This window comes from Erigeron canadensis, chromosome 6, assembly GCF_010389155.1.
Source record: "Erigeron canadensis isolate Cc75 chromosome 6, C_canadensis_v1, whole genome shotgun sequence".
NCBI lineage: Eukaryota > Viridiplantae > Streptophyta > Magnoliopsida > Asterales > Asteraceae > Erigeron > Erigeron canadensis.
The window spans coordinates 20,969,204-20,983,465 of record NC_057766.1 but is presented as its reverse complement, the minus strand read 5'-3'; the positions used below and the strand labels follow the sequence as shown (position 1 = coordinate 20,983,465).

The window sequence follows — 14,262 nt, the reverse complement described above, 5'->3', positions numbered from 1 at the left end:
GTAATGCTCATGGGTCTAATTCGTCTTGGCCTAACTCTTTCCTTCCTACTCAAGGCATCTGCTACTATGATTGCCTTGCTTGGATGATATCAAATCACAATCATAATCGCTAAACAACTCTAGCCATCGTCTCTGGCGCATATTAAGGTCTTTCTGGTTGAATATATGTTGAAGACTATTATGATCTCTGTATATCACACTCTTCGTCCCGTACAGGTAGTGTCTTCAAAATTTTAGCGCAAAAACGACAACCCCTAACTCAAATCGTGAGTCGTGTAATTCTTCTCATGAATCTTTAGTTGGCGTGAGGCATATGCAATCACCTTGCCTCGTTGCATCAGTACACACCCTAAGCCTTGACCCGACGCATCGCGATAAACGAAAAAATCATCGGATCCTTCTAGAAGACTTAAGACCGGTGCATTACATAACTTCTCCTTCAATATTCTGAAAGCTTTTTCTTGTTTCTCACCCTAATCGAAACTTCTATCTTTGTGCGTCAACAATGTAAGAGGTTGTGCGATCTTTGAGAAGTTTTCGATGAATCGTCGATAGTAGCCTGCCAAACCTAGGAATTGTCGAATCTCTGTTGGCTGTCTCTGGCCTTCTCCAATTCTCCACTGCTTCTATCTTGCTGGGGTCGACTTTTATTCCATCTTTGTCTACTACATGACCCAAAAACTTCACATCTTCCAACCAAAATTCACATTTCGAGAATTTTCCATATAGCTTCTCAGCTCTCAAAAGTTCTAAAGCTTTTTTCAGATGTACTTCATGCTCTTTCTTAGTCTTCGAGTAGATGAGGATATCGTCAATGAAAACATAGATGGACTGATCTAAATAGGGTTTACATACATGGTTCATCAGGTCCATGAAAACGCCAGACACGTTTGTTAATCCAAATGGCATCACCAAAAACTCAAAGTGCCTATATCTCGTGCTAAATGCTGTTTTCGGCACGTTTTCCTTGCGGACTCTTAACTGATGGTAGCCGAAACAAAGATCGATCTTAGAGAAGTACTTTGCGCCTTGCAACTGATCGAATAAATCATCAATACGCAGTAAAGGATATCGATTCTTAACGGTTAACTTGTTTAGCTCGCGATAATCATTGCACATGCGAAAGGATCCGTCTTTCTTCTTAACGCAGAATACTGGTGCACCCCAAGGAGAAGAACTCGGCCGAATGAATCCCTTGTCTTGTAACTCTTGCAACTTTGTTGTTGATGCTAAATCTAAACAAAATAATGTTGTATTTCCATAAAACTTGTTGTTCTTGGGGTAGTAAAGTGAGATAGTAAAAATGGGGTAGTAAGGGAGAATGGGGTAGCAAAGGGTTTGTGTGTGTTTTTGCTAGGAGGCTAAGGTGGTGGAAATGAGGGTTTGTGAAAGAATAAGAAGTATTTATATGTAAGGTAAAATAGGAAGGTTCCATGTTATGCCACCTTACAAGGCAAAATTACGATGTCGCCCAAGTTATATGATGTCGGACAAGAATTAAGAGGCTTAATCAAATACAATGTCAAGTCACAATTACGATGTCAAGTCAAATTAATTAAAAATAAAATAACAAAATACCTAAAAGTAACAATAATGAATTAGATAATATAAAATAAAACAAAAAACGTGAGATGAACCCGAACATTACAAAATTAAGTAGAAATTTACCTTTAGGTTTATTTTTTTTAATTTGATTAATCATAAATCCAGTAAATCTGGTAGGTGTAGATGACGACATTAGATGATTGTAATGATTAAGAAGAAATAGAGATAGAAATGAGAAACAGCGGGAACGATAATAAGAAAGAGCAGAGAAATGAGAAAAAGAAGAGTGATGAGAAAGAGAAGAGTGAAATGAGAAAGAGAGGGAGTAATGAGTGTGATGTGATTGATAGAGAGAGAGAAATGACGTGATTAAATGACGGGTTTTTTTTCTCCTATCTTTATTGAGTTTAGTTTTAAATGAGGAAGGTAAATATGATCGATATAAATGAGCATGGGACAGGATTGAATAATAAAGTAATACAAATAAATAAAAATGCATTTAGAAATTAAAATTGTATAAATTTTTAAAAAACCAAACACCCAAGATGTAAAATCTATAAAAACACCTTGTGTACGAAAAATGTATGAGTTTTTCAAAAACCAAACACAAGATGTAGAATGTATAAACCCTAGAATGCTAAAGGCTACAGGAGGGGGACGGAAGTCACGATACGCTTAAGGGTTTAGGGTTTGAAGATGTAAGGTTAGCCAGGCTAACCTTACATCTTCAAACCCTAAACCCTAAGCTACACAGTAAAACCCGAGGGTAAAAGATACATTATAAACCCTAAATGCTAAACCCTAGAATGCTAAAGGCTACAGGAGGTGGACGGAAGTCACGGTACGCTTAAGGGTTTATGGTTTGAAGCCGACTAACCCTACAGGTTCAAACCCTAAACCCTTAGCTACCCATTAAAAACCGATTGGATGGATCTAAACCCTAAAGGCTAAACCCTAACATGCTAAAGGATACAAGAGGGGGACGGATGAATACGGTACGCTTAGGGTTTATGGTTTGAAGCCGTAGGGTTAGCCTAACGGCTAACCCTACTACTTCAAAACCCTACGGCTTCAAACCATAAACCCTAAGCTATTCATTAAAAACCGATTGGAAGGATCTAAACCCTAAAGGCTAAACCCTATAATGCTAATGGCTACACGAGGGGGATGAATGTATACGGTACGCTTAGGGTTTAAGGTTTGAAACCGTAGGCTAACCCTACAACTTCAAACCCTAAACCCTAAGCTACCCATTAAAAACCGATTGGAAGGATCTAAACCCTAAAGGCTAAACCCTAGAATGTTAAAGGCTACACGAGGGGGACGGATGTATACGGTACGCTTAAGTTTATGGTTTGAAGCCGTAGGGTTAGCTTACACTTTCAAACCCTAAACCCTAAGCTACCCATTAAAAACCGATTGGAAGGATCCAAACCCTAAAGGCTAAACCCTAGCATGTTAAAGGGGACGGATGTATACAGTACGCTTAGGGTTTATGGTTTGAAGCCGTAGGGTTAGCCGAACGGCTAACCCTGGAGCTTCAAACCCTAAACCCTAAGCTACCCATTAAAAACCGATTGGAAGGATCTAAACCCTAAAGGCTTTACCTAGCATACTAAAGGGTACAGGAGGGGGACGGATGAATACGGTACGCTTAGGGTTTATGGTTTGAAGCTGTAGGGTTAGCCTAACGGCTAACCCTACAGCTTTAAACCCTAAACCCTGGCTATCCCTACAGCTTCAAACCCTAAACCCTAAGCTACCCATTAAAAACCGATTAGAAGGATCTAAACTCTAAATACTAATTGTTACAATACATGGGCCAAAGGCCCAATAGTCTTTACATATATGATGAAGATTATCACATATTTGTTGGAGATTAAATGCAAAAGTGGGCCAAAGGCCCAATTCGCAAGGTGTCTCTAATAAGAAACACATTGTGTTTTGGTTTCCAATAGTTCCTACAATCACTATACACAAGGTGTTTCTAACGAGAATACTTTATGGTTTTGCTTCGATAATTCATAAATGGCCATACACAAGATGTTTCAAGTACAAAACACATTGTCATGCGGTTTCAAGTAATTCATACAATGCCAATACACATTTTAAACAAGATTCAATTTGCAGGAGAATGTATTTCTGATGAAAGAGAAGTTGACATATTAAAGAAAAACTAAAAGGAAGTATCTATTAATAGAAAATCAGCAATAAAGGAATTTATAACATTCACGTCCATTATTTTCCTAAGTCATCGTGCTATACATCTCAACTATGCTTCTGGCTCAAAACCATTAGAAGAACTTTTCAAGTAAAAAGTTTCAAATATATAATTAAAAAGATTTGAAACTTCAATAACAAAATGATTTTAAACAGAATCAAAGAGTAGTCTGACTAGAATTTACGTTGGTCCCTATTTATTTGAGCTTCAATAACAAGCTTTCTAATTTCAAGTGTGTCATAACTATTGATGAACTTCGTTGCTTGTTCCAAATTCATTTTAGAATGCATGTTCATCTCGTGAGACAAAATCTTTGCTGCATAGCGATGCCTGAGCCTCCTCAGCTTTACAACTTGCTCACCCGACTCGTTTGGCAGATCACAGCTCCAGTTCTCATCAGGTTGACCCATATAGCATTCCATGTGACGCATGGCAAAAATACCATAGTCAACATGGTTGTTATTTGTATGCCACCTGATTTTCATTTGTCTGGCCTTTAATGACTCAATTTGTGTAGCAACCGGGTGATGATACTTATGAAGCAGCCTTGCAACAAAACGTTTCTGCTCAAAACAGTTTTAAGAAACAAAAATCAATAACTAAGGATTGCGTTTTTGCGAAGCCGTTATCATAATAAATATAATAAATTAAAACAGACTAACACAGAGTTATACTTACTACAAAGTTGAGGACCCTAGTATACTTCTGGTTGAATTGTGAGCCTGGAAAGTTGTTATCGATAATATGCAACAATGGATTCTTCTCCCTTATATCAAACACAAACAGCAAAAAATGATGCGATTTGCAGATGGTGAAGAAAATTTGTTTGTCAAAAATCAGAAAAAGTAATTAAGATACAAGTAATTAAAGATTGTAAACACAAAACTCAATGTTTTTAGATTTCCAGACAATGTAATTTGTGAGTAAAAACATGTTTGACAAAAGATAATCAAAAAAAGTAACAAAAGTAGAAGAAAAAACATGATACCAGGTCAATTTCTTTTGTCATTAAAGGAATCAACTCTTGATGAATTGGAAACAGATTATGATTAAATAATGTGTATGCTTCATCTTTGGTCAACTTACTTGTAGTGTCATACACATCAAAAGGCTGGTCAAAAAAGAAAAATATAATTTGTTAGAAACTAAAAAATCAAAAAACAGATTAAAGAGAACATTAATTGATATTAGAGTTAAGAACTTACGATATAAGTACAAGGGATAAACAATCGACGTACAGACATTGGCCTCCTTAACTTTTCTTCATAACTCAAAATAAAAGCCCAAATGTTAAGCACAATACCATCAACATACGACAAGGGACACAAGGACTCTAAATTTGCACGATATCCTTGAATATTTCCTTGTGATGTTTCAAGCACAAAATCACTATAGAAAGACAAAGAAAACATAGAAAACAACACAAAATTAGCTTCCTTGTAATCAAACTGAATTATAAATACTTAATGTTAAAGGTTATAGAAAAACTCAGTTGATTAACAACGGTTTCTAGTAGTTCCTACAATGTCATTCAATTAAAAAACACATTGTGTTGCAGTTTCTAGTAGTTCCTAACATGGCCATACAAGGTCTTTCAAGTACAGACCACATTGTGTTTGGGTTTCAAATATTCATACAATGGCCATGCATAGGGTGTTTTAAATCTAAAACACGGTTTGCTTTGGTTTCTACTAGTTCACACAATGACCATACAGATATTAAACAAACATGCATATATATGAAAGACTATGTATTGCTAATGAAGCAGAACTTGATATAGTAAAGAAAAAACTAAAAGAAAAACTCACAGTCGATCACCAATGGCAGAGAATATACGATTTGATAATGCATACTCAGAACCTGTGAGGCGATCTGAGATACAAATCTTCTTATTGATATATGGCGATTTAAGAACTTCAGATGGTATAACTTTCCTTTTTTCAAGTGGTGCTTCGACAGTTCCTTCACTTGACAACTCTCCCAGGTTTTCACGGGGAACCATTTGTCGACCTAAACCAGATGGTGGACGAAAATCCTCCTGAGATAGAAGTTTAAAGCTTGGAAATTCATCATTACTTGGCTTCAGAAGTGGAAAAGTAACCCTCTTACCACCGGGTAAGAAATAGATTGTCTTTTCACTGGACTTTTTCTTTTTCATATTATATTCTTCAACTTCCTTGTCAATTTGATCAATTACAGCTTTATCATTTTGTATCCACTACTGGCTAAGACAAACCATTTCAGCCTCAACAGATAGTATTGATTCCTTGGATCCCTCTTTAACACATCCTAATTCGTCCCCTATAATCTTGGCGGAATCAACAATCTCATCCTTATTAAAATCTACAACAGCCTTGTCAACAGACCCTAATTTGTCCCCTATAATCTTCCCGCAATTAACAATCTCATCCTTAGTAACATCAACAACAGCCTTGTCGTTCAAAACATCAACAGACCCTAATTTGTCCCCTATAATCTTCCCGCAATCAACAAGAACATCCTTATTACCAACATCAACAGCCTTGTAGTTCGAAACATCAACATACCCTAATTTGTCCCCTATAATCTTCCCGCAATCAACAAGCTCATCCTTATTACCATCATCAATAGTCTTGTCGGTAAAAACATCAACAGATAAGGCGGCAACATTCACAGCCTCAAAAGCTTTGGTAACATCATCGACCTCCATAACATCATCAGCGGTCTTCATTTCAAATTCCCTCGATTCACCAATTGACTTGTCAGCAGTATGATAGGTTGTATGCTCAGAAACATTTTCATCAGAATCAAGGTTAACTTCAATTCCGTCAACCGCATCCTCATCTTCATACTCTTCATTTTCATCACCAAATTGATCAATAATAGATGACAACCCTCCTGACCCCGTCTTATTCACATCCTCTTCATCATCATGAAATCGTTCATGGAGAATATATCACGAAACCTTAGTTTATAACGGTTTAGAATAGGATCTTCAGGATACTTTGATAAACCGTCTTTCAAAGTTCTTAGCAAAAAATTCTTAATTTCCAAAGACTTTTCAAATTTTTCTTCAATTACCTTGTAATAATCCTAAGTATCAATTAAAAAAAGGTTAAAAATATAGGAACTCATAAATTACTTAAAAAAGGTTAAACTGAAACACATTGTGTTAAACTGAATGTGATCTAATATACACATAAAACTTCAACTAAATACAAGACTGTGTAACCTAAAAGAAAAGCAGAACAGAATGTACCTCTTTTACATCAAGTCCTTCCTCCTTTACATCGTCAGCGACATCAACGCCTTCATCCTTAACATCATCAGCAACATCAAGTTCTTCGTTGTTATACTCTTGAGGTTGCAAAATATCCAACATGCCAAACGATCCCATGTAACACTCCACACGCTCTCGAGCTTGAAGGAGGCCATTCCAGTTTTTGAAGACCGGGCGATTTCGAGAAACAGAGACGTTCTCACATGTCGTGCGATCAACATAAAGCAGCTATAAACAATAAAAAAAAATATACAATTATTACAAAAAAAAAATGATAAACTATTAGTAAGCAAAACAATATAAAAAGACATAAACTCACACTTAAAAATGTTGCTGGACCAGCATAAGGATTTTTATTTGGGTGATCTCTATCCCATTTGTCTTTACTGTACGCCAATGCAGTTAAAAGGAAGCCACACCAATCAAAAGATCGTAGATCAGAATCTTTTGAAAGACGCTTCAACAAATCCAACTTTATATACCCGTTACTGTGAGACTCAACCATAGTGCTTACAAACAACATAACAATGTTAATCTTAAACATGTCACCAACCTCATAATCATTATTGAACAGTGAAGCAATATTTGTAGGACACACTTTTTTACCTATATTAAACTGTCCTAGCCATTCTTTCTCTAAAGCATCACTTGAACTTTCTTCAATGTCAAAAATGTTTGTTGAACCCATGGGAAGTCCAAAAACATCATGGACAGCTTGCCTGTCGCATTTTATGTCCCTTTTACTCATTCTAATAACCATTTCTTTCCTATCAAAGTTGTCAACAACATAATACACCAGCTTTCCAGGAAGAGAATCTATACTAAAACCTAAAAGACTGCCGAATCCAATTTCTTCAACAAATTGACGTTGAATATGATTCAAAGAAGTCATCACAGCAGAAAACTGAGCTTGTGATGTCCTTAATCTGATATTACGGATGATATCTTCCTTATCATCCTCGATTTTAACAATGGTTTTCTTGAGTCTTTTAGAATCTGGTTTATGACTTGTTTCGTCTATAAAAAAAATAAACAAACAAAAGACATAAAAATTACGCAAAAACTATTCAAATTAACAAAAAACACACTTCTTACAAATATGTGTTGGAAATTAAATGCTATAGTGGGCCAAAGGCCCAATACGCAAGGTGTTTCTAATTCAGAACACATTGTATTTTGAATTAGATAGTTCTTACAATGGCCATACACAAGGTGTTTCTAATTCAGAACACATTGTGTTTTATGATCATGAATGAAATAATGAAAAGACCGTAAGTGTGTGATTTGAGTGACTTCAGCTCGCTCTTGACTGTACTGTTCTATTATCATGAATGCAGAAGCTTTTAAACTACTCGACTTGAAAGTTCTTGAAGAATTATACAAGTCATGTGAACAAAACATTTGGAATTATACAAGACATGTGTGTACATTTGGATCTACAGAGGAAAAACTTGTTGCAGAAGTTAGAAGGCCATACTATACAGTTATTTATGTAAATTGACAACCGAAAGACAACATAATTGCTTCTGCAGGTCCTATTGGTGATGGAACAATCAAAATATGAGTCCATCGAAGTAGCAAATGACATTGATAACTTGTTCCTATTTAGTATAATGTGCTACGTCGTAATTCGAGATTTTATGAGTGAACACAATTGTATTATCTAAAACATGTCACATATTTGTATAGGTTGAGTTAGTTGTGTGAAAAAACTATTTGAATTTCTGTATCGACTTTAACACGAAATAACTAAACTGATATTCCATACAAAACCTAGCCAATTACAATAATTCAGACCTAAATAAGGTTCATTAAACTAAGAAAGCACAAATTTCTTATAAGATACAGATCTAAATAATAGAATTAACTAACATCACACATATACAATATAAATCCAGTAAAAAATACAGAATAATGTAAGAAATATAACTAAAAATGCAAAAAAATAACCTAAAAAAAGATTAAATCTAAATTAATAAAATAAAAGGTAGAATAGTTAGAAATTATACCAGATTCAACAAAAGATTTGATGGATATAATCTCTGGTTTGACCGTCATAGATCGTTTTTTATTAGGCGTGGAAGATTGAGACAATTTCACCATTTTTAGACATTAAAAACGAGATTACAATCTATTAAACTCGATTAATCGAGAATTAATGATGATAATACACGGCGGCCGGAAAAAAACGCGGCCGGAAAAGAATTGAGGGCGGAGAAACAGAGAGAGCGAGAGAAATTAGGATGATAGTTGGTGGAAAACGAGATTAAACTCGATTAATCGAAAAGTATGATTGATAATACACGCCGCCGGAGAAAAAAGCGACCGAAGAAGATATTCCGATCAGAGAAACGAGAGAGAATTAGGGTTTCAAATTAACAGATGTGAAAATTGTGAGAAAGAAGAGAAACACTTGGTGTTTGGGGGGGTTTTGTTCACGGGGTGAAAAGACAAAAATACCCCTTCGTGTTAAATTTGTATTTAGGGACTAAGTTTTAATCTCAGCCATTGATCATGATGGATGGATGGCCAGGATCTGTTTTCTTGTTTTCACAAGAAATTAAGTTTGCAAATGATCTTTCTTCATCAATATTAATCTGACTTCTTGAATAAAACGATTTAAGTGGTTGTATGTTTAAAAGGTATTGTGGCTTTTAACATATTTGACCCATTTGACCTGCCTAGTTTATTTATTTAACTCGCTTTACTCGTTATAGATACAACGTAACCAGTTTGACCCGTTTAAAAGTAACTTGGTAGAAATTGCCACCTCTAATAATCTATATTTTCTCCATAGGCCACTATCACTGTTCCTTTTGAAGATATGTTTTCATGATTGACACGATATTAGAGATCAACTAGGCAGAAATCTGCATAATTAATTTCTATATATGTTTTCATGATTGACACGATATTAGAGATCAACTAGGCAGAAACCTGCATGATGAATTTCTAGTCAAAATTCTTTTCCTGCTAGCAAGTTTTCACTTTACTAAGCATATTGTTTGCCATATTTATATGTAATTTACAAGGTGGATTTCAATATTTGTAGGGTTGTAGCTGAGAAATTTATTTTCTATGTTACATAACATCTTAAGGAGTTATGGTTGTTTTCTTTGACATTGAACATATTTGTTTCATCTTTGTATGGTATTACATATTTGGTTTTGATTGTAATGAAAATATTAATGTACTTTGATGTTTATAATCAATAACCAACACTTGTTGGAAACCATGCCCCTATGTCACACTCAAGACTCACACTAATAAATGTAAATATGAATATGCACAGAAAAAGAATAATATGGGAAAGCTAATGTGTTTTAATCAAAAGGAAAAGCTTAAATCTTATTCATTAACCAGGAGGCTATATATAGCCATACATTTCAGAAAATGTGAGATAACTTGAGGCCCCTAACGATAAGTTACATATCCACTAGAGCACGTGTAAATATCTGCATTTAGAAATCAATGCCCGGCCTTACAGCTTCTCATATCCTTGCAAGTTGCAACATATCAAACCTCATCTTATCAGAATTTCTGTAAATATCTGTCTATATTTGACATTTGACTCACTCTCCTAAATTTATATTTTCTGCAAATAAGGCAATCATCAACAGCCTTATGTTTTCAAGTTTCTTTAAAGAGATCCACACCCTCAATGGAGTATTTGAGCAGCAGCTGAGTACTTAATTTATTTATGTTGTGCTTATTTCAGTTATTTGATAATTTCTTGTCACATTATTAGACTTTTTATCCCTAAATAGCAATGCATGCTTACCAACTGATATTGTAGATTCTTAATGATAGTATCGAGCACAGTTAATTAATAATTAGTGTCTTTAAATTTCACATCTATAATTAACAATCTTACTGTAATATCTGCATAAATACATACAGAACTTAAAATATTGAATACTATAAATGATCATGATCGAGTTTATAACAATGTTTTTCTTGCAATTAAGAGTTACCTGGAAGAAATGTATATCAATACTTATGAAAGTAGTCTAAACCACATTAATCAAAGCCTCTCGAAGTCCAGGAGAAAAAAACGGCATGATGTGCTTGAGATCTGTTTGTTGTTGTCGCTTGTTTGTGTTGGTGGGGGTTTTAAGTTTTAACTTTCAAGAAGCAGCACAATGTTACCCTTTCATGACTTTTAGGTTTTTGTTTCTCACTTTTTGTTTTAGCCCACCGAATATTTCTAAGCCCAATTATAAACGAATAAACCAATAAAAAGTTAAAAACTACCGTTATAATTTTCAAATTTTGAGAATTTAGTTTTTGATTATATCTTTTACTAAGTGTTATTTATTGCTTAAAAGCCCTTAGCTTTTAAAAGTAAGCTCATTTGAAAATTATAGCCGTGTTTGATAATACATAAAGAAATCAAAAGCCCCGGCCCCAAAAAACTCCTAAAAGCCCCAAAAGGTCTTTAAAATAAAAGCTCGTAGGAAAAGAGTTGAAAAAAAAGTCCAGCCCCTAGCCTCAACGTCAAGCTCCAGCCTCAAACCCTTAATTACAACCAGAGGCGGTACCAGAAAAAAATTTCAAAGGGGGAAAACTTAGAAAACTTATGAAAAAAAATCTAAAAGAGACAAAATGTTAAAAACCTATGTAAAATTAAATTTATGAAAAAATTAAAATTACATGACAAAATTTAAATTTGGAGGGGGGCATTGGACCCCTTTGCCCCCCCTTTAATACCGCACCTGACTACAACCCCAGCTCCAAGCTTTTGTACCAAACATACCCATATTCAATAATCATAAAACTTTTAGAAACCAAGGACAAAAGTGTATTTTAGTGTTCTTTAATTAATTTTCAAATTTACAAAAATGAATTTAGCATATAGCAACAGGCCAACAGCCACCATATTGGAGGAATATGCCAATCCCTTAAACCGGGTACGTCGAGATCTCCGACGTGTTGGACGGAAAAGGTTGTGCGTTAAAGTTCTAATACACAACCAGCACAGACCATTATACAAAACTAACAGTCGGCAAAGACAACCACTGTCACTTTCAACCTTCGACAATAGAAATACGTTCGCTAACTCAATTGTGCATGAACAAGTCTAGTAGATGAAAAACAGAAAGGCAGCTCTCAATCGGTTAAAATGACAATATAGAGATAATTAAGCGGATCTTCCTTGTGGTTATTTCAATTTTAAATTATATTGGTAATTTTTCATTCAGAAACTCGATTGTTGATTTTACGTGAAACACATAACTATATGTTATAATAGATAATGCCACTTTGGTATAAGTAATTGTTGCATCATTGTTGATTTTACTTGATTCGGCTATTGGATTGGGATTTAGGGAAAAATTGGACTAGCTTTGCTAATTATACAAAGATGCGCACAGTTAATCCTTTGACAACAAGAATGGAAAAAGCAAGTCATGAAACAAAATATATTACTAAATATAAAAGTTGATCAATGTAAACTACTCCTCCGTCCAATATTAAAGGTTCAATTTTGACTTATCAAGTTTTTTTCCTTCTACTTTGACCGTAAATATCTTTGTTTGTGTTATATAAAAGTTGATTAAATTTATATTAATGAAAGGTGTCTTGAAAATTCAATCCGTCCATTTTATATGATGTGTTGTATAATATAAACGATAATTTTTACGGTCAAACTTGGAAGCAAAAACTTGACAAGTCAAATTTGGACATTTAATATGGGACGGAGAGACTAACTAAATAGTATATATCTATATAATTATTAAAAAAGTAGTAATCCAAGCCTTTTAAATACATCTTCAAAATCAAACCTATACTAAAAAAGTTGCCACATAGGATTTTACTTTACATGACATCTCCATATTTTTTTTTTACAATATTTATTTTATTATATACCAGATTTTAGAAACAAAGGTATAAAAAAATACAAAAAACTTATTTATAATAATTACATTCAAATCATTTAACTAAATAGGTAATATCTTTTTCTTAACTAATAAATTATTAATTATTTTTACGTCTCCATTGTGAAGAGGTTGTCGAACTCCACCAAAACCATTCTTTTCTTTTGTATATCGTGGAAGTCAAAAAAATAAAGAAAACAACTTTTCTTTGTTCAAAGTTGTCGAACAAGAAGAAAAAAATTCAAAGGCTTATTTTGTTTTTCTTAGCTTTTGATAAATTAAAAGACAAGCATCCGAATGACGTTGGTTGAAATATAATATAGATTTAACGCAATTCAATCCACAACGGTTAAAGGTAATCAAGCTTATCTCTTTATTATTTATGTTAATTAATTGTATGTTATACGTGACTTATTTTTCGCTCCATTTATTCGTGATTATTACATATTATGTTTGTCATGACAATTTTGAATTACTGTAAAACTGCTACGTTCAACACCCAATGACAAGTAAATAATTATTTTGATATCACGTCTCATCTCTCATTACAAAACTCTATATATACAAAATTGAAAAATTAAAAAACCAAATCCTGTATATTAAGAAAAAACCCGTATACTAGAAATGAAAACATTACATCCAATTGTTTATTATTAAATTTCATATTCAGTATAAAAATAATAATACATTTATATGATCAGATTCAAATTTTGTAGGCAAAATGCTAAGGATAGTAACAAATATTATAAATCTTGACAGTATATATATTATTCTAATCTGAATAAATCTAAATATAAAATATATATCAAATATCTCAAGTTTAGCGATTTCATTTGATTTCTTTTCGTTCTTTTTGAGAAATCCGTCCAACACAATGACTTCTAATCGGTCCACAACAATGTGAGTTCTTTCCATGATGATAATTTAATGTAATATCTTGATTGCTATCTAAGTTTTATTTAAACTTTTAATAAGTATAATGACTCTTTATTATGAAATCTAAGTTACTATCTTCATATGAACTGGTTTTTAACTCTTTTGGATATATCTTTAATTATGATCGACTTTGAGCTTTTAATGGATGTTTGGTTTGTTGATGCGCAATATGTAGATTAATTCGTTTCTTTTATGGGTAGTGATTTGTTTTAAAAAATACATGAGTTAACAGTTATTTCTTATCCAATACGATGCTAGGAGCAAATACGCAGACACAAGATACCGTCAACCTTGCTCAAACTAATCCTCACGATCCAGGTAGGAAAGCAACACCATTAGGTCTCTGATGAATATGCTCAGTTGAGTATATAATCTTTTGTCAATATTAAAAATTTTGAAAAATCAATTAAACATACGCACATCGT

The 14,262-nt window shown here is 33.7% G+C and overlaps 2 long non-coding RNA genes across 2 annotated transcripts; both read right to left on the bottom strand.

The window, feature by feature from the left end:
• Positions 1–3,849: 3,849 nt before the first annotated feature.
• LOC122602520 lies at positions 3,850–4,572 on the bottom strand. The gene is made up of 2 exons (XR_006324292.1): positions 4,445–4,572; positions 3,850–4,329 (listed from the first exon to the last, which is right to left on the bottom strand). It is a non-coding gene; the product is annotated as an uncharacterized LOC122602520 (long non-coding RNA).
• A 5,774-nt stretch (positions 4,573–10,346) lies between these two features.
• On the bottom strand, positions 10,347–11,186 carry LOC122602526. The gene is made up of 2 exons (XR_006324297.1): positions 11,000–11,186; positions 10,347–10,523 (listed from the first exon to the last, which is right to left on the bottom strand). It is a non-coding gene; the product is annotated as an uncharacterized LOC122602526 (long non-coding RNA).
• Between the last annotated feature and the right edge of the window lie 3,076 nt (positions 11,187–14,262).